General features: G+C 36.0%; 1 protein-coding gene across 16 annotated transcripts in view; it reads left to right on the top strand.

The window, feature by feature from the left end:
* Positions 1-441: 441 nt before the first annotated feature.
* Positions 442-19,324, top strand: part of Dtna (dystrobrevin, alpha) — a 262,268-nt gene continuing 243,385 nt past the window's right edge. For 8 of the 16 annotated variants that reach the window (XM_013508554.1, XM_005372778.2, XM_005372782.2 and 5 more), the window contains exon 1: positions 444-673. The gene's annotated coding sequence lies outside the window, so the exon portion shown is untranslated. Of the gene's footprint in view, positions 674-19,324 lie in introns of all 16 variants that reach the window. The other 8 variants (XM_005372772.2, XM_013508451.1, XM_005372773.2 and 5 more) reach the window with 4 other exon arrangements.

The raw sequence follows: 19,324 nt of genomic DNA on the forward strand, positions 1-19,324 counted from the left end.
CTGTCTCTTTTCTTTTCCCTCTATCAAGTCCTTCATTGTTACTGCGTATACCTGGGAAGTTATTCGTGCTGAGTAGCAGTACAAAACTTTGAGCTGCCTCCTCGCTTTCTGCTCCCAGGAATGCCAATCAGAGAACATTCTTTTTCAGGCAGCCAAGTTTGGAAGTCAGTTGGTTTCTGGCAGTGAGTTGGGGGAGGGGAGGGCGTAGGAAGCACAGTGAGTCCTGGGCTGATCCTCAGCCTGGAAGTGTTCCCGTAATAGCCATCAATGGAGGCATCTCCTTTCACCCTCGCGGAGACAGGTAAAAAGACAGCTGAGTAAATCAGCCAGGGATGAAACAGCGGAAGCTGGGTCGGAGGGCGGGGGTGAAGGGAGCGGGCAGAAAGCCTGCCATTGGTGAGCTTACCAAAGGCATCTGCCAGTGGGACTCCAGTGGAATGTGAAACCAAATCATTTTCAAGTTAAAGATAGACACAGTATACACCAGGAGCTAGAAGCTGGATTTTAAACTCATATCTCGCCCTAGAATTCCACGGAGCCTTGTGATGATCTCTCTAGCAATTAACAATTTGGTGAAAGTTTGTTCTTCCAGTGAATGTGCTAAGAATTCATGTATGTTCTGGATGTACTGGAATTAAAGGGATTTAAGAGATCATGGTGTGCGTACTCCAGGGTAAGTGAAAAGGTTACCTTTGAAGTGCATCGCTTCTCTGGAAAGATTAATATGCAATTTTTCTCTTGTATTGGTCTAAATGAAAAAGCGCTCATGAAGATATTGTGGTGTGTGCAGCCGCTTTACTTTTCTTGAGATCATTGGTATTGTACATTTTGGGGAGTAGAACAAAATAGAGTATTGTAGCTTTGTTTTGGACGTTACATTGTAGGTTTGTGACTTCAGTTTTGCCTTGACTCTTGTTTTTCCTTCCGTTAACCCTCAAGTTCCCTGAATTTACTGAGTTACAATATTAATTGCTGCCTGTCACAACAAAGACTAAATGTCACTGTGTTTGTTATGCCACTGGGTGCAATTGTACTATTGTGACATGGAGTTCAGTTTCCCTTCCGTGGCACTAAGTCACTTTCTAGTTAAAAAAAAGTTTCAGGAAGAGAGAGGGGAAGAGTGGTCTTTATGAATTGTCCAAAAGTGCCTAAGAGACACTAGAAAGCATTCTATTTTTTAAGTAACTGAGAAAAATGGACAATTTCCATCAAAGAGAATAGTTTATAAATAGAAGGGTTTTTTTGGTGGTTTTTTTTTTTTTTTTTTTTTGGTTTTTGGTTTTGTTTTTTTTTGGTGTTACCTCATTAATTCCAAGCAGGTTCCCCTGTTCCAAGAGAGCTGGTATTTGCTAAGTGAATAGAGTCATTCTGACTAAACAGAGCTTGAGAGAACAGGGAGGGGAAGGGTTGTCCAATTTGCTGTTGCCGTGCAGTGTTTGAAGGATTTTAAAACATTTTTTCATTAGAAGAGAGAATGACATACTTCAGTTCTGCATGTTTTGCCCATGTATAGGTTTTGTTTCTTGTTTTGTCAAATGACCTCTCCCTCTGCTCTTAAGGACAGCTTTTCTAAACTTGCACAGCATTCTTTCTGAATAAATACTGGCCATAATAGTTACCAAGTACATGGTGTGAATTGGAAATTCTACTTTATATGGGGAAAATAAATCTGCTGCTGACGCTCTTCCTCCAGAATGTGGAGCTGAACAGTCAGTTGTTAAATGTAAGCAATTAGTTTTTGTTTTGCCAAATAGCCAGATTCAGATGAACTAAATTGACTATCCTAGGTACGATCAACCATTTAATATGACTCTCTCACTCAACTTTGATCAGAGTAAATAATATGCTATGTTAATTTTCTATTATGAAAAATGGGCATTATCTTGATAGAACCACTTGGTTTTTCAACTTCTGAGGAGTCTGGCAAGGGCAAACAAAATGTGAAAGTGGGCAGAGCTTAGGTTTTTTCTCTGCTCCCTCCTCTGCCTACTCTCCCTCCTCCTCCTGTCTTCCCTCTCCCTCCAAATCCCTGAGAACTATCACTGCCCTTGGGGGCCTTTTTTTCAGCAGTTTAGACCTGTCAGAGGAAGAATAGGACTGTAGATTGCTTTAAAATCAGTGCACTAAATCCATGAACAATATTTACACTTCAGTATACAAACCTAACCTCAAAGAGTTTAGGCAGTTTGTTAGTAAGACTTATAATTAACCCATTAGGTTGTAAAAATTACAGCTAATTTTCATTTTCCCATGAACAGATGGTACCTTTGTCAATTTTCCCTGGTCATATCAGATGCCTGGTGATGTTCTGCCACCAGCTGTGCCCTGAATGGTTGACATTAGGAATGAACCTGGCATAAATCTTAGATGCTTCCCAGAAGTTTGCAAATGTAGGCACTTGTACTCAGACACATGCAGACATTCCTTTTACTTTACTAATATGCTTCTGATCCAATTATAAAAATAAGTGAAATTATATTAGACTCATTAAGGAGGGTTTTTTGTTTTCAGTGTGTCAAAAGGAGAAAATACCAAATCCTAAAATGCAAGAATTTTAAATTATGTAGCTGAATGATGTTGACAGGGAAAAAAAAAACATATATTTATCTGTTACTTTTGTGTCACTTTGATAGTTTCTAGTTCCCTGATGAAATGGTAAGCTTGGCTATATTTCTTTGAAGAAAGTAAAGATAATCATTTTATAATATACCTGTTAATTATAATATCTCAAGTGTTATTCAATTTGTTTCTGTTATTGCTATTCCTGCAACTTCTCCCTCGTGGTGTCTTGTTTTCCTGGTACCTTAGATAGCTTTACTCTAAGGTAAAAGTGTATTTTTAAAAGCACCTGTAAGAATAAGTGGAGACTGCTGTTTTCCTGCAGAGAAAATTTTGGTTCGCATCTGCCAAGCACCTGGGGCAAAACTGGACCAGAATCTCCTTAGATAAAGTATAACATTTAAAGCTTCTGAGTCCCCTCTGTGACAAGAGACAGTCTGCATGCACGATGATTTATTACAGGCTCACTCTATTCTGAAGGAAGGTATGGCAGGTATGGCCTAGCAGGATCCCAACCTAAAGTTAAGTTACTTAATTGTTAGTTAAAGCCCTTACCAAAGGGCTATAGACTAAGACTTTTCCTTGAAGCCCATCAGGAAAACCAGAGTGCCACTTGTGGTGGTGTAGGCCTATAATCTAAGCACTCAGAGGCTGAGGCAGGAGGATCACTGTGAGTTCAAGGCTAGCCTAGATTACATGATGAGTTCAAGACTAGGCTAAACTACAGAGTAAGACCCTGTCACAAACCCCCTCCCCCCACAAAAAAGGAAAGGCAGGAAAGAGGCTGTTTTCTCAGGTCTTTCTTCCTGGTATTCATATGCCTGGGGCAAAAACTTTTAAAGCTGAGCTTACCTCTCTGACTTCTGGTCTCTGACACTTTCACTTGCTAGATTGTATCTTAGTAGCTCTTTGTTCTCTTTGTTGTTTTTTATACCTATTTCAAGCATGTTTTACTTTTCTGCTTGAGTGTGTCAGTCCGAATTATCTCAGCTCTCTTACTGGAGGAGGAAATTCAGTCTACTACTTTTAAAAATCATTCTTTTTTTGCACTCTTTTTTCCAGAGAAACTATCAGACAGTCTGCTGATATCATTGGTGATTTCAGGGAGCTTTTCTGTTTATTTTTATTTTACTTTTTTAGTTGTTAACTGATTTAATTTGACTCTTTGGGAAAAAAAATTGCATATACACACTAATTGAAAGATTCCTGTTTTCCAACTTGATAAGAGCTGTCTCCAATACTGAGCACCCCTCTTATTTGTGCCCAGCTGACCACTTTCTTTGGCAATCTCTTTAATCCCCCAACTGCCATCACTCTCAGCTGTTGACTTTGACTCTTCCAGCTTTCTCTTGGCCTCTGTTCAGTTTCACCACATTTTTTAAAAGTCATTTTACATAAATCCCTTCCTTTTCATTTTCTTTGCAATTGCTCTACTTCAGGTTTTCATTATCTCCCTTGAGGATTACTGTGGTCTTACCTTATTCTCCACATCTGGGTTCTGTCCACACTGCCTGCCCCCAATACACTGGGACCAACACATCTGTCTTCTGAAAATCATAGGCTTCAGTAATTACTTAAAATTTTGCAGTGATTCATCCTTTACTCTAACATAAAGCTCAATCTGCTTAGTAGGTCCTACACAGTCTCTAACAAAGCACTCATTCATTTCCCTAACATAGTCTTGTCTGGTTTGCTGGTTATGACTGACACTAACCACACATAATTGCTGTCTTCAGAACATGCCCTATACCGGCATACCCCTGTGCCACTCTACCTACTGGATCCTTTTCCCAAAAATGCTTATTTCTCCTTTATATATGAGCAAATCGGATTTCTCCTTCATGGCTGACCTCATAAATCACCTTCCCTGTACTTCCTTTAATTATACAGTTCACCTACAGCTCTGGGAGGCCCTGATGGGATGAGTTGCGTCCTACTGTACTTGTTTCTGTTTTCTCAGTAACTGACCCATGGAAACCACTTACTGCATTTTTAAGCAAATACAAAAGGACTGTTATGAGGACATTTTTCCTTAAAATTTCTTTTTTTCTTTCACTTTACTACTCATTTCACATTACTACTCATTTTACCTTAGACTCCTTGTCAAGAATAGGAATCAGTTTTGGTCCTTCCTAAATGTCACCTAGTGCCAGGAAAAGATATGGCTGTTCCTCTGGTCATTGTAATTGTTCTAGAAAATGAGTTTCTCTGTTTTCTTGCTTTTCTTCCCTCAATTAGACAAATGATTGTGAAAGGCAGTAGAAGCACAATGAATCAGCTTCATACTATCAGAGAGGTTCATAATTAAAAGACAGTCCTAGAATGGGGAAAATGGTATATTTCAGCAAACCTAGTTCGCAATGCTGGATGGCACAACAGGAAAAAGTTAGTAAAACACAATCAAATTCACATTATTTTATGGCACATAACCTGAATCTGAACCAACAGAAAACACTAGCCTGTTTTCAGATCATAGTGTTGTGCTACCAAAAAAGCAGCTGGTTACTTATGTAATGTGACATTGTGACCCTAAATTTTAAAGCTGGTTGAAATTTCTTGTGAAAAATATTACAGCCTTGAGTGCAACTTTAATCTAATTTCATCATCAGTGTGTACTAAGCAAGGAAAAATTGCATCATTAATTAAAAATTGGGTATAGCTGGTGGGAACCAGAAGAAATATATGGCTTGATTTATTATAAGGATGTTTCCTTCCATATTTTGGGGACGTATACATTTCTTATCAAATATTTATTGTATGTCTTTGATATACTAACTCCTGAGATTTAGAAAAATGAAAAAAACTTGCTTATAGTACCTCCACTAAAAGCAAAGTAGAGTGCAAGGGAAATTTTTATATTTTAAAGAAATTTGAATCTAATGAAATGTTCGAAGCTAATCTTTAAGTGTGAACACAAAATTCTCCATCGTGAAATATAAAAATATGATATTAGTTTTTTTTATGTTTTGCTCCATGAAAGAAACTAAGACTGGGTCTTGAATACGAGTCATTAAATCATAACTTCTAAGTAGCCAAGCTAATCTGGTTTATTAATTCAGTAATCAAACTTCTATCTTTTTTCTTAACTGTGGTAGGCAAGAAATTACCCTTTTCCTTTGGAAAGTAACACTGGATTATAGCATATTAAAATAATGTACTTAATTTAACATACTTTGTTATATATTCTTTCATTTATATTCTTTATTTGTAATGACCGCAAATATTATTTTTAAAATGCCATATTACCTTTCTCAAAAATTAGTATTTTCTCCTAGAAAGCCAAGTTGTGGGGTAATCGTGAAATTATTTTAATTTTTAAAAATCTCATGTTTATCACATTTTTAATAGAATAGCTTAAGGAGAACTGAACGAATTGTCAAAACAGAGGTAAATAAAACATATTTTAACCACATATTGTGTGGTATTTTAAAATAGAAGTACATTTATTTGCATAATGCTGACCTTGCTTTTTTGCAAAATAAATATAGTATAAGGATGACTCAGAATCGCCCTGACTCATAAACACTCTGTAAATCTCTCTATACTTTAAAGCAGTAAAGTTATTTTTAATATTTTTTCTTTTTTTAGTTTCATTTCACTGTGTAAAATACCCATCCCTATATATTGTGATAGGTCAAAACTATGGCTTACCAAAACATGAATTTACTGAAATGATCACAGTTCAGGAACACAGATGTGGTCACTAGTTTTATTAAAGGATATAGATTAATTTTGAATGAAATTGATCTTCTAATGCAAATAAACACTCAAGTCTCAGATTGTTACTGCTCTTTTAGAGAAACATGTTTACTCACCAAAAGATGTGTTTAACACCTGGGTTAATGTAAAAATTCTATTCTGAGGTTAAAGCACTGTTTCAAATTATTTTGTAGATAAGAGACATATGTTGTTGCTTTACTGTAAAATATGATAGGGGCTGGGGATTTAGCTCAGCAGCAAAGCGCCTGCCTGTCAAGCACAAGGTCGTGAGTTCGATTCCTGGTACCAGAAGAAAAACAAACAAAAAATATGATAAAATTAAGATGTAGATGTAGGAAATACTCCACATATAATGTGTGATTTTCTAAGGTAACAAACAAGCCCAGTCTCAGTGTGATATAAATGTCAGGATTTTCTTCTTATCAGTGTAACTCAATCATCACAGGTTGGCTAAGACCTTTTTGAACATTGCTGTTTTCACCTAAAATGACTCATTTTCCTGTCCTCACATTTCCCTGTCAGAGCGTCTCATGTGACCCAACCCAACTTCAACTGTGTGGAAAACACAGTCCTACCGCATGTCTGGAAAAGGAAAGGACTGAAGTATGTACAAAGAGGTCTAATGAACTTCCACGTGAACATAGGATAGGCACCTGCAGGTCCATTCTTCCTAGCATGCAAACACATTGCCTGGGATGTAATGCTGATTTCTTCTGTCCGTTTACATCCTTGCAGGCTCACTTCCACTGAGACTTTTTAAATTCTAAATATGCCTCTTCCAAAGGCCTATTTGGCCACCTGATTGGTTACAGCTTTTCTTGTTTCTGGAATGCTAGGACTTTACCTAACTTCACACTCACCATTGTGGAGGTTGTGTCCCTCAGTGGTTTGGGGAAGTGAAAAGAGCATCTGTTAATGGTAGTTCTTACAGAATGTAGAGAACAACTATGAAATGTTCATTTTTTCCTGTCTTTAAGAACTGCTTGTGTGGAGTAGAGAAATGGAGGAAAAGATAATTGGATGCAGATTTAATCCCAGCCCCCACATTTGTCAATAGGCAAAGTGAAAACACCTGGCTTAGGGAAAATGGCACAGAAAAATGATGATATATAGTATACAGTAGAAATGCATAGTTTTCAATAGCATTTACATCACTGATACTCTCTCTTTTGCTTAGCATTTAGTCTTAAGCACTAATAAGATAAAAATCAGGACTTCAAAGATTAATGAGGCACTTAAAAGTTTAAAAATTTTAAGTCAATATTTTAACGTCCTTTAGATTGTAATTTAAATCAGTAAATCTAATTTGTGTTCTTGGGAGCAGTATTTCTAGGAAATGCTATAAGGGAGGGGAAGGGGGTTGGCTACGGATCTAGATCAGATGAATCACTATACACTATGTCACTTTCTGGAAGATTTAGGTCAACATTGGCATTAAAGTTTCATAAATGTTCTATACTAAAGAGTTGTGTTTGACCAGCTAATTTAACCATGCAAGAAGCTAGATCCATAGAAAACTCATGGGTAGACAGTTACATAGGTATGTATACAGAAATATAGGTAGATGATATTTCAACATCACAAAACACACTTTGGTAAATTCTGATATAATTGCCCCAAAAATACTGTATTAATAATGTGTAGTATGCTAACATTGGAGCTTCTGCAATAATTTTAGAACATAAAACTAAGAATTTTAAAGAATCTATATAAATATCCTTACAATTGGCAATTTGTTTCCATTTTTTCAATAAAAGATGCTGACTCTAGAGACCAATAGTTATCACATTTTAAACTAACAGGGCATCCAAAAAATTTTTAAAGTGAATTTAGGCATATAATTTATGATACTACAAATAAGGAGGCTGTGTGTACTCTTCAGAACCCAGAACTCAAGATGATTGTTCTATATTTCACCCATTTTATTCAAAACTCTAAAATTGTTAATTCTATTTTACAGTATGATTGCACATTACTGATTTACTAGATTTAGTAATAATTTCTTCATGATGATCTTTTAGAAGAAAGGTCATCTTCAACATTTGTTTCTTTTTTTTTTTAATATACTTCCTTTAAATTCACAAATATTAAATCTTAAAAAGGCCAAAAGCAGTTGTTGGGTTTCAAATGATCCTCTACTAAAGTAACCACCAATGGGAATTTGCCTCTGAAAGAAAAATAATAGATTAACGAGGACAAAATATTCACTTTTCCCTTTAGAACCATGTTGTATTTTGTTTATTTATCTTTTGGGGCACCGGAAATCAAACTCAGGCTCACATATTTGCCAGAATCTATGTTGTATTAAATTAAGTACAGTAGCCACTTAACATGAACCAATTGTTCCATGAACATTTATACCACTAGCAACTCTATTCAGAGAAAACTGTAGACATGGGGCTCATTGGTAGATATTAGGGAGGCTTCATGTAATAGGACAAGGGTGTCTTTTTATCACCTTTCCAATTTGAAAAGATTATTCTGCTTTCTGTTCATTAGGGACTTAATTTCCTTTCTCTCAATTTTAAAATAGGAAAAAAATCAATACTTAAAAGATGATTTGAGAAATACTCTCCCTACACCAAAGAGAAAAATATTGATTCAACATTATAAGTAGCATAAATCCTTGGCACACATTTTTCCCTTTGACTAATTTTTGTTTATATTCTTTCTTGGCATCACCATAAGATTCAGAAAGTATAACAATGGCAGTAACACCCCTAAAATTTTCTTACGGGACAATGTGAAGATCTTTTGAGCAGGGCTGCTCCGTTGTAGTTCCTTAAATAGGCACAGGGCGGTACACCTATTTCTTGTTTGCTAAATTATGAAGTCAATTACATCCTCACTCTGAAACTGCCTAGCACCTAAAACATTTGGAATGCTGGAAAATATCCTGTATAACAATTTTCAAGACACCAGAACATAAATCTAAATTACTTAGATTTACAGTACTACAATCTCTCCTCTGAAATGACATGTGGGAAGCGTTTAACTTAATGAGGCAGAGGGTCTTAGTGTGCGAGTTACATTATATTTTTCATTGCCAAGGGTAAATGATTGCTTCAGTTTCTTATATGGTACCCCAGTGGCCTCAAAGACACAGTGTAGCTTCCAGAAATGCCTGCTTTTGTCTCAGGCAATAACTTATTCCCTGAGAGTGTGCTTTCTGAGAATTACCCATAACATTTCCTACAATAGGCAGAATTTTTTCAAGGTCATTCACAGAAAGTAACTAAAGTTGACTTTTTAAAAAAAATTGGGAACATTGACTTAAGTGGTAAGTCTGCAAACATTATTATACAAAAGGAAAAGCTGATGAACACTGTAACATTTATGAAACAAGCAAAAAATCTGGTAAAAATTTAAATTTTAGAGAATAATTTTTTTTGGCATTGCTGCCCTATTACAAACTTTTTAAAATACATAAGCACGGGCTTTTTCAGAGTATTCTTTGAAGATTTAAGGTTGTAATAATTAAATGTACTGTTGCAGATTTATAAACAAGAATTTTAATCCCGCTTGAACATCAAATATGTAGACTCAAATATCTAAGAGTGTGTGAGCTCTTTTAAAATAAGCTTTACTGTCTAATAGGGTAATATAAGAATTTAATTAAAACAAAACAAATAAAAATGCCCTCGCCAATCAGCATTCCAGTATTTGAGTAAATTTTAGAGCTTGACACTTTTTAAGGCAGAGACATAGCTCCAGGCTTTCTGCCAAACCATTACTAATAATCTGATGACCAGGGTTAAGCAAATGAAAATACTGCTGCCTGGCTTAGTTAGATATGGGTTTGCTAAAAGGGGAGGCAACACACTTCTTATGCAAATGATCATAACCCTAACTTAGAAGCACACACACATTCATGCGCACGCGCACACACACACACTCACATACACTATGCTTTTGGAAGTCCAGGAATATACACTTAAAATACAACTCTGCTCAAAGAGACACAGAAGTAGTAGACACAGCTGGGGTTAGCTGTATACTTCCTGTAGCTTGAGGGGTTTTAATATACAGCAGCATTTCACTCAGTTATAGTGAAAGGAACTAAATTATACATATCTGGACCAGAGTGAGCATCACTCTTGTGTGGTTAAATTCTAGTGACTGCTCCAAATCATTTATTTGTAAATGGGTAATTTGGGCTACTATTATCTATGGTTTTCGTAAGTGATTTAAATGAACACCTATTCTCCACACAGTGCCAAAAATAATTTATGTAATATTATAGCAAACCAGGAAATAATCAAATCAGCTGTTTTTCTGAAAGGAAAGTTGTTTGAAATTTTATAAGTTATTTAAAGAGGAAAATACTGAGTAAATAACTATGAGTATTTCTATATATATGTATATATCCTTTTTTAATAAAAAACTGAGGAGGATCTAGGTATTAGCTTCTCATTACTGTGACAAAATATTTGAGAAAATCAAACTACTGGGGGGATATTTAACTAATATTTAACTAATCCTAATTCTTTTTTTAACTAATTCTACAAATCTTGATACAGCTGCAACTTCAGTATAACAAATTGAAATCTTGGTGTTATAAAAATCTATCTTGTCTCCTAGTTACAAGATGATATATGTTTACAAAATAGAAAATAAAATAAAATCTGATTTAGTTTACTATGTTATTTCATGATTTCACAACAAAAAATAGTTCACAATAAAAAAGAAATTAGCAAAGTGTCTATTTTTGTACTCATTTCATAACCAAGACTCATGTCAAAATTATATAATCAATAAATATACATAACCTGTAAACTATAAGACATCTCTATATCTCAAGAGTTAGACTCTATAACTGATATCTTAAACAAACTACCTACTGCCAAGTCACTGCCATGAAAGAGTATACTATTCAGCAAAAGCTACATTGTGTGTAGAGGGTGTGACTGACCAACAGTTCAGTATTTAGTAAAGTCCAAGGCTAAAGTGAATGGAGATAAATTTGGAGAGATAAATAGGTATTCACATGTGGGAGGCACTTTATATCATTCCAAGGGGTCTCTATTGCTTATAAATCTTAGTGATTCTGAAATCCAAACTCTGCCCCCAAAGTAAACAAAGTAAAAATAGAATGAATATCTACTTACAAGAGGGCCTGGAGTCAAATCTCAAAATGACTTTCTGTCTATATCAAGTTCATTGAATTTTCATGTATTTGCATTTTACTTTGCTAATAAACCTTTCTTTCATTCACCACAAAAGTATTTTTTCCAAATTTCCAGAAAGAAGCACTATTTTATTCAATAGCATCTCATTCCCTACACAGTGAGTGTCTTTAGAATTCCCTTTGATTACAAATCCCTTTGATTAGAAGCACAGCTGTAGATAGCAAATACCATTTAAAGTAAGAGTCACAAAAATGAATTTTAGATAAATTCGTCAATATCAATGCTGATTTTAAAAAGGAAAAATTGGAAGCAGAAAAGATAAAATTAATACTGCCATAGTATTCTCATAAATATTAGATTTAACTCATTTCATAATGTCTATCTAGATGGAATTTGACCACTGAGAGAAATGCATATAATTTTTATAAATTTTACTTCTGTAGAAATCTATTTGATAAAGCTGAATGTTCTCTGGCCTACTTCCAAAATGGACATTCTAAACAAAGCTTATCTAGACTGCATCTCATAACTTTCTCATAGTTTCCATCTTCCATCATATTATGAATACCTAGCAGGAGAGATAAATGTTTGTCACTATAACCAGCACCTATGACACAAAGATGTTATTCCAAGGGTTCCTCCTAGCTCTTCTCATGATCCCTTGACAGTTTGTGGACATTTGTGGAAGTTTTCCATAAACACTAAAGTTCTCAATTTTCCTGGACATTTTGCTACTTTGTTTCTTTGCACGTTCACACAATTCATCTTTTCCAACCTCAATAGATTGTAAGAAACAGAATTGGTAGATCAACTACAAGAAAGGCACTGATTATTGGAAAAGGCTTTTTCTCCCCAAGATGATTCTGTTTCATAATGAAATGCAGGAGAAAGGGTTACAGCAGTCCTTGATCTGGATGTGTCTATGATTCTAAATCCTTATGATTTGAATCTTAAGTGGCCCTGACACCAATTAAAGGGAGCCTCAAAGGCTTCCCCAATCCTTAATGAAGCTATGCTAACATTACACTCTTGTGACAGATTCATCCTCAGTTTTAAATTTTATAAAAAGGACTGTGCCATGTGCCCTCATTTTACTTATACTAGTTACTGGGTTGATATTTGAGTGAGCTGGAGACATACTGTGTCTCTAAGCCTACAAAAAGGATAGGTATTCAAACTATGATGACCTCATTTTCATGCCACCATCAAGAATAAGCAGCTGTGTTTGTTACTAATTGCTCTTAGGAAGAAAGACATTATATTAACAATGCTAAAAAATTTTTGAAAAATATACCCTTTAGGATTCAGCTCCATTTGTTTTTCTACTCTGAGCATTTAATAACCTGCAGCACCCATCACTTTGTCTTTCCACTTAAATATTCAGATATTTGACAAAAGTCTTTGTTGTTTTATGCATTCATGCACTATAATGGTAACAATTAACCATAAACATTTTTAGGCCCAGTTTCTCCCATGTTTTGTTCAACTTATAATATCAGAAGAGTAGATACAGAACTTTCTTTTCTTTTCTTCAGAAATAAATTTATCCACCTCTTCATAAATTAGAGTGTCCCATCTTATATGAGAACAAAAATCACAGGGCCCAGGATATAGCTCAGTGGTACAAGCACCTGCCTGGCAAGTGCAAGGTTCTGAGTTTGTTTCCCGGTACAAAAGCAAAAGAGAATAAAAATCAGACTTCTTAATTCTCCCATCACAATATTAACTCTGCTACTTTCTCACCTACTGTAAAAGCACATAGATCTTCTTCAATCAACCACATAAAGCGGCAGCACTGCTAGTAAAATTAATCAGATTTAACCTTGAACTGGCAGTGCTAAGAGTATGGTCCCGGAACCTTTGTAAGTGCTGTTGTACGTTGAGTCTCACACCTAGCACCACGCCATGCACGTTCAGTGTCATTACTGAGTGGCCATTTAGTTTTGTATCCTTCATCACTGTTACAGTTTTCCATACAGTGTGACTGTTTGAGAAATAAGGCAGAATAGCCTTGAACAACCTCAGAACATGGTGGTAAATACTACTTGATGTCTTTCGAGTAAGCAACTATGCCACACGGGTCACAGAAATTTGCGCCAGGAAGTTTCTCTCTCAAGCTTGTAAGCTTTCATTATTATAAAAGGAGAACTACACAATACATCGATTTCCATAGTTGTTTTGATTGCCTCGGTTCTTGGAGCTAAATTAAACAGAAAGTTATTAAAGATATAATTTCTGGTGCCTTGTAATTATTGTCTTCACAATTGATTTCAGGTCATACCTTAGCAAAACTCCTTTTATTTTGTCTTTCATAACACTTACCTCATGAGGGCAGAATTCTTTCCTTCCCCACTTGCTTGTGATCTCTGACTCAGATACTCACTTCTTTTTTTTTGTTTTTATTTTTTGGTTTCTTTTTCGGTGTTTTGTTTTTTTTTTCCCCCAGTACCGGAAATCGAACTCACGGCCTTGCGCTTGCCAGGCAGGCGCTGTGCCGCTGAGCTAAATCCCCAGCCCCGGATACTCACTTCTTAATACTCCATTGTTTCTCAACATGAGCAGACAATAAATGATTTTGAAGCCAGGTGTAGTGGCATAAACATCTGCACTTTCAATAGCAGGACAAGGCTATGTTAGACTAGTTGGACCCTCATGTCGACAATTTAGCAGCTTGGAAGACCTTGTCTCAAAATAAACTATTTTAAAAGGCCCGGGGATATAGCTCACTGTGAAGGTCCTAGGTTCTATCTCCCATGCCAAACATACAAAAAAAAAATTGTCCGATCACTACTATTTTGTACTGCCATATTTTATATTTTAAATAAATACTCCATTTTGAAAATAGATGTGTAATTTCAAACAAGACTGTGGAGAATAGTAAATAGATAAAAACTGTATTAATTCATGGGGACATTTTGAAACCAATTTTTCCAAAGAGCTTGACAATATCCTTTTATCTCCCTTTCTTTTTATCCAGATCTATATTTATTGCCATCAGTGAGGTCACATTTTATTTTACTGAATTTTATTTTTAGAAATTTTTAACTTTGTTAGAGTTTGCATTGAGGACTCTGGGCAGAATAGTTGAGCAATAAGGTCGTGCTTGATTACCACATGTTTATGTCATCAGTTTGTCCTATTCTTGCAAGAAAGGTCATTAGTCCAGTACAGGAGGAGAATTCTATAGGCCCAGAAAGATTGTGCCTGCAAGGCTATCTTTATGAGAACTTGGATGAGTCAGACCAACCATCATTCATAAAACCTGCTGTTCCCCCAAGGGATATCTTATGACATCAGAGGAGAATGAGGCTGGAGAGGTTAAATGTTCAAGATCAGAACAAATAAGTCTAAAATCCCAGTTTCCTGATTTATAATCCTTATCTCTTCCTAAGATGCTTCTCATATATGTATCATAAATTCTCTGAAATAATATATTGAGACAGAAAGAATAACGCAGGATTTCCTCACTGTTTGGTTGAACATGCACAGCACTTTTTTGGGGTGTGGGGAGGTGTTCACTTGTCTCTTGCCAGTAGCATGGGTAGTTTGTTTTGAGGTACATTTGTAAAGCAGATTACTACAATGGTTTGGGGAGGTGTATCAAAACTTCATGGGTAATAACAAAATACTGAAAAGGAAATATTTTTAAAAAGACTAGGACAAATCTACTCCATGAAATACTTTATACTCATTTATGCAATAAGCTTCTTGTACATACTTTTATAAGCTAAGCAAAGTATTTTTCTACAAAACATATGATGTTGGGCTAACTTTTTATTCTGTTAAAAATTTGAATGATGATAAGGTTACCCTTTCAGAAGTGTTGAGATTTGATTAAATAATCCAATGTAAAGAGTTTATGTGCTTAACATATTTCCCAGAGTAAAATCATGTCTGTTAAAAGTTTTGCTGATTTGTGGAAATACTGATGTGATAGCATAACATTAGCAATAGTAAGACACAAAATTATGCGCTTGATCCCAATTTTATAGGTATATTGATAGAAAAAACCCAAAAGGAAACATTCATCACAGTTACTTTAAATAATGAGATATTGAGGTTATTTCTTTCTCTGTACTCACCTGTACTGTACAAACTTTCTACAAGAATATATAAAATATGCCCAGAAAATATAAAATTCATAAAGATAAATCTCACTGCTCCTTCCCTTGGATCTTCACAATTCTTAGCTTTGAGGAGGAAACTCTGTTATCATACTTCATCTAGTAGTTTACATCTCTTATACTCTGAAGAAATAATACCATTCTATTCTAGTCTAACACCTTTTTAGCCTTTTAGACCAGTTCATTCACCTGTAATGAAAATTTAGCAGATAAAGTTCTGATCCTGTTCTGAAGTATTGAGCTCTGTAAAGCTTGATTCATAGCAGCACATTTCTTCCTTCAGAACTGTGTCATTCTCTTGGTAAGATTCAGAAACATCATGGGTTCTTAGAGGACAGAGGTGTCACTGTGACTCTGAGCACAGTCTGTGGTGTCTCATCACTGTAGGAAAAAGCACCAGTGAGCATGTCTTCTTCCCATGCTGTGATTAGTTATACTGAGAAGCAATAAATGAGGAAAGGTTACTATCATCATTTCTGCAGTGCACACACTCATCAGTAAACATTATTACACTGAGACACTTCAGTGGTCCTCAGCTTACCTGTAAACATTTCCCTACCAGTTCATCTTGCTTTTAGCTTATAATTGTGAAACATTATATATATTAATCTAAAAGGAGATATTATACCCATGAGAATTAGTCATGGCTGAGAGAGTTCTCGGTGCATAAATCAATTATAATGAGTCAGCCTTTATGTTACAAGATTACTGCTTTTAAAAAGAAGTATGCATATTTTTATGATAGCTTACTCCTCTGCACACCTCCTTCATCTCTTTGATAATATAATTTTCTAATACTGTACTGGATCCAGCTCATCTCTGGCATGGGTCACCAGACGTCAGGTCTGGAAGCAGGCTTAGCCATTGCGTAGGGAATAGTTCAGGCTATTAATTTTACAGAAGACAAGTCATGGTCTAGTAGCTTTATCAAGAGCAACAGGACCCAGAGTAGAACCCAACCCTATTCTATTCTGCTACATTTTGGGGCTTTTTAAGATTTATGCTCACCATTCTTTGACCCATATAATAGTCCAGCCTCAGATACTTTGTTTTACAGAGTTCATCCTGCTTCAGAATATGTGTTGAGAATACCATGAAATCATTTCAGGTTGCAAAATCCAGGGGCAGAAAGTAGGCATTTGCCTAAAAGTCATTTTAAATCAGTGGTGACTTTAAATCACTATTTTATTCGAACACAGTATCAGTTAATTCTCTGTAATACAGAGTAGGCAAATAGAAGAAAGTTCTCCAAGAGAAGAAGTAGATAGGTAATCATTCTGAGACTAGTAACACAATTATCTTATTTCCTCAAACATGTGTTCTTCTTTTCATTTTTGGTGGGTGGCTCTTGCCGAAACTTTTCTTGTTAGGAAGTGAAGAAAAAATGAAGAAAAAACAAAACTAGTGTTGTGGTTCCAGATAGTCCCTAAAAGTGTCATGAATTTGAAAGGTGATTGAACAGTGGCAGCATATCAGTATATCCATCCATGAGCAATTCAGTGTAGTTCAAGCACTGTAAGGTGGCTGAGTCTGGCTGGAATAATTGTGACAGAGTGAGTGCTTTTGGAGACTATATCTCCTTTCTTGGCCTCTCCTCTCTCTATCTCTGTCTCTGTTTCCTGGCTGCCATGATATTATGAACAGCTTTCCTCTACTAGGCCATTCTACTGTGCCATTTCTGCACTGGAGCTGGTGACCAAGTATGGAAAGCTGTTGTGAGACAAAATAAACTTCTCCTCCTTTAACTTGAAAGTGTCAGGTATTTTGTCTGAGCAACAGGAAAATGGCTAACACAACTGTCATGTTGAAATGTAAGAAAATATTTACTTGCAGTCTTGGAATTCTTTATTTTCATGAAAGTAATTGGTCAAATACATGGCCCTTAATAATAAGGAGAATCTGTATTTTTTAATTCTTGTTTTTATTCATTAACCATCTTTCTTGAGAGCTTCTTTGGAGGCCCTAGCAGGGTAGCACAGCTATGCCTATACTCTTGTCTGAGGAAAAGATTCTCTTCTATCAGGACAGTTATCCTCTTCAGTGGAGCATGCAGCTTCTGGAGGGACATATGTGGAGTGGTGACAGAGGAAGGGGACACCTACCTAGCCAACGAGATCAACCCTACTGATCAATGCGGTGACAGATGTCACAGCCAGATCACCCTTGCTTCTGTTCACTCATCATCTTCTTTGATCACCAGCTATGTACCAATTTCTGGGTGTGGTCTCTGGATGAAATCTCTACTTTCAGGGAGCTCACAGAATGCAGGGAAAAGACACATACAGAGCAGATCACCGTGATTTCATGTGACAGAGACAACTGAAGCCCTACAAGAAGAGAAAGCAAAGGATTAGGAGAGGGAAAGTTAAATGAACAGAATCCCCCCAATATCACCATAATTTGAGATGCAGATTATAGACAGTGACATAACATTAATGTGAAATAACATTCTGGAAGAAGTAAATATACACATAATTTAAGAAGCATTGAAGTAGAAAGAGAATATCAGATCATATCTTTAGGTAACTGCAAATGGTTTAATGTTGCTAAAGCATAAAATATGTGTAATGAGTTATATAACAATGATACTGAACATACAAAGAAAAGTATCATAAACTGACTTTAAAACTATGCAGAGGTTGAAATTACACCAGAAGAACAGAAGACCACTTAAGAACTATGAATTTGAACCTGATTATGATAGCATAATCAACCTGAATTCTAGAAAAACCACTGCTGTCAGTCTGTCAGAACTCCAAACCAGGAAAAACAGCAAAGAGAAATGCATTAGAAATTCCAGCCAGAAGCTATTAGAGTATAACCTCCTAAGAGAATCACAATGATAATGGCAGTGGAATTAGTGTAAATCTAAGAAATACTTCATATGTAGAATCAATGTGCCTTGGACCTTTTGGGAGAGGTCAAAGGGAAAGTCCAGTATCAAAGCTGGTTTCCAGATTCTTGGTCAGGCAGCAGAGTGGATGGTAATGTCTTTCACAGTGGTAGGAAAGTGGGAACGGGTTCACGTATGTTAAGAATGAGCACAGTGGCTTTGGCTATTTTGAGTTAGAAGCTTCAGTGGAATGTCTACGTAAAAGTGTCCAGTAGGTAACTGGATATATGTGGGTGAAACATCTGGTGTAGAGGTGCTGATTTAAAAGTCATTGATGTATAAATAGTTAACGTCATGAAAAGTATGCTATCCCAAGACATATGCATACAGAAAGAAAAAGAAGATGGAGGAAGAATCCTCATGCACTCTAGTGATTTGGGCTGAGGAAAAAGGGTTACACCATCAAGTGACATTGGGCAGAATTAGCTAGAGTAAGGGGGAAAATCAGGAGACAATGGCTTTAAAGAAACCAAGAGAAGATATGGAGGATGGGGGTGGGTAATACTGGTAAACAGTGCACAAAACTAGCAAGATGGACAGAAAAGTATCTCTCTGATTCTGTGATTCTGAGTTCTGTGGCAACCTCATGGGGCGTGAGTTCAAGGGAGTGAAGGAAAACAGGCCCAGCCCGCAAGAAGGTGAGGAATAAAGGCAAGAGAGAGAAACACAAGAAGGTGAGGAATAAAAGCAAGAGAAAGAAACGCAGCCAACATGAGGCCATCTTTCTGAAGCTTGATGGGCTGAGGAAGGAAAACAGCCAAAAGAGGATCCACATTGAAGGATATTTTAAAATTATTTTAAAATAAGACACACTTGAAAATATTGAATGCTTATTTTAAAAATTCCTGAAAATGAGTACTTCAGTGACTCAGAATAAAAGGAACTGATAATGCCCCAGA

The sequence above is a fragment of the Chinchilla lanigera genome, unplaced genomic scaffold (assembly GCF_000276665.1).
Source record: "Chinchilla lanigera isolate Chin_1 unplaced genomic scaffold, ChiLan1.0 scaffold00001, whole genome shotgun sequence".
Classification (NCBI taxonomy): domain Eukaryota; kingdom Metazoa; phylum Chordata; class Mammalia; order Rodentia; family Chinchillidae; genus Chinchilla; species Chinchilla lanigera.